The sequence below is a fragment of the Microtus ochrogaster genome (assembly GCF_000317375.1).
Source record: "Microtus ochrogaster isolate Prairie Vole_2 chromosome 6 unlocalized genomic scaffold, MicOch1.0 chr6_random_2, whole genome shotgun sequence".
Classification (NCBI taxonomy): Eukaryota; Metazoa; Chordata; class Mammalia; order Rodentia; family Cricetidae; genus Microtus; species Microtus ochrogaster.
The window spans coordinates 2,323,296-2,325,988 of record NW_004949095.1 but is presented as its reverse complement, the minus strand read 5'-3'; positions in this window follow the sequence as shown (position 1 = coordinate 2,325,988).

Genomic DNA, 2,693 nt, shown 5'->3' with positions numbered 1-2,693 from the left:
ATCATGGCGCGTGTGGTGGTGGCACATGCCTTTAATCCCAGCACTCGGGAGGCAGAGGCAGGCAGATCTCTGTGAGTTCTAGGCCAGCCTGGTCTACAAGAGCTAGTTCCAGGACAGGCTCCTAAGCTACAGAGAAACCCTGCCTCAAAAAAAAAAATCCCAGCCCTTGGGAGGCAGAAGCAGGAAGATCTCTGTGAGTTTGAGGCCAGCTTGGTCTATACAGTGAGTTCCAGGTCAGCCATGGTTAGACATGAAACTCTGTCTCGGGGGCGGGGTGAGGAAGGAAAGAATAAATTGTGGCAAAGAGTGTTTCTGAAGTATATCTCAATTTGTGTCAGAGCCAAAATATGAGTTTTTAATAACTGTTTGTTTTGTTTTTGAGAAATCATGTGATATAGCCCAGACTGGCCCAAACTACATTCAGTAACCCAATAACCTTGAATTTTTAGCTGTCCTTCCTCTATTTCTGTTGTTGTTTGTTTTTGCGAGACAGTTTCTCTGTGTAGTTATGACTGTCTTGGAACTCGATCTGTAGACCAAGCTGGCCTCGAACTCATAGAGATCAGCCTGCCTCTGCCTCCCAAGTGCTGGGTTTAAAAGTGTGTGCCACCAACACCCTGGCCTTCCTCTACCACTTAAGTGTGGGGTTTATAGGCATATGCTACCATACCTGGTTTATGAGCTACTAGGAATCAAACTCATGGGTTCCTAATTGTACACAGTCTACCAAATGAGCTACATTCCTAATTGGAAAATAATCTATTTATTATTATAATGGTCTGTCCTGTCCCTTTAAGAGACAAGCCCTGCCCCCCCATCCACCACAGTTGAGGCAGGGGGATCTTCTTCTGCTTCTGGCCTGAGTTCTCTCCCTTTCCACCTCTCTCTTAAAGTGGTAGCTGCTGCCGAGGCTCCTCTCCTCCACCACCCCCCGCCCTTGGTTTTTTTTTTCTCTCTCTCTGCTCTTCCCCCTTCCATAACCCACTAAATAAATATCCATCTTCACTGCCTACTGGCTTGGTGTCTTGGACCCACTGCCCTCTGCAGCCACTCAAGGAACTGCACCATCCCTGCCCGGGGACTGGCTACCTTTCTGGCCCACCATATCTCGGTCTCTCACCCACCATGTGGCTCCTACCTAGGGCCCGCTGGCCCTCATGGCCCACTGCTGCCACTTGGGGACCTGCAGCATTTCTGCCACTGCACCCTTTGGGGAACAGTGCCATTTTCACTAAACCCAAAACAATTATTGGGCTGTGGTTTTATTTATTTATTTATTTATTTATTTATTTATTTATTATGTATACAATATTCTGTCTATGTGTATGCCTGCAGGCCAGAAGAGGGCACCAGACCCCATTACAGATGGTTGTGAGCCACCATGTGGTTGCTGGGAATTGAACTCAGGACCTTTGGAAGAGCAGGCAATGCTTTTAACCTCTGAGCCATCTCTCCAGCCCTGGGCTGTGTTTTGAAATAAGGTCTCCCTATATAAATGAGGCTGGTCTTGAACTCACAGAGATCTGCTTTCTCAGGCTCTCCTGTCCTGGGATTAAAGGCATACACTCTACCACACATGCTGTAAGATTTATTTTGATTTTATGTGTATGGGTGTTCTGCCTGCCTGGATGTCTGTGTATCACATGCATGTACTACCTGAGGAGGCCAGAAGACTCCCCAGACTGGAGTCACAGACAGTTGTTACTATCTTGTGGGTGCTGGGGACTGAACCTGGGTCTTCTGTATAAACAATTAGTGCTCTTAACTGCTGAACCATCTCTCCAGCCACAGAAAAATGAATCTTGAGTGATACCAGACTCTGCTGTATACCAGCAGACTGAAAACACACAGTCCTCTTTAAGCCTCTCTCTTAGCTAGTGTTATTTCTAGGATTTGAGCACAGAGACCTACTGCAGTAGTGGAAAGTTGCATTGTGTGCTGTGACATGGCTGCTGTACCATAAGCATGGTTTTACATGCAAACTCTGCGACCCGAAGTCCCCAGGAAAGAGCTACATCTATGTTACATGCAAACTCTGTGACCCGAAGTCCCCAGGAAAGAGCTACATCTACAATACGTGCAATCTCTGACCCGTGCAATCTCTGACCCGAAGTCCCCAGGAAAGAGCTACACCTATGTTAAAGAGTCTACAGAGCTGATAGCCTGTTTAGCATATCAGGGGTTCTGGAGCGCTGGGAAGAAATTATTTTTTTAAATTTTTTTTTTTTTTTGTTTTTGTTTTTCGAGACAGGGTTTCTCTGTGGTTTTTGTGAACCCATATTTTTTTTTTAAATACTTATTTATTATGCACACAATATTCTGTCTGTGTGTATGTCTGCAGGCCAGAAGAGGGCACCAGACCTCATTACAGATGGTTGTGAGCCACCATGTGGTTGCCTGGAACTGAACTCAGGACCCTTGGAAGAGCAGGCCATGCTCTTAGCCACTGAGCCGTCTCTCCTGCACAAAAGCCATTTCCCCAGTCCTAGCTGATCACATAGCTCTGCAGACAAGCTGTCACTGCCCTTAACAAAAGCCAGGATGCCTGTTCCCAGCTTCTTTTGTTAAAATGTGGATTACCTGAGAAGAGCTGTTTGACTGAAGCTGTTGATTTAGGAGTTCAGATGTTTGGTGCTTCCTTCCTTTTGTAATTTGGAAGGTGTCTTATAGAGATGCTAATTCAGGGCCTACCT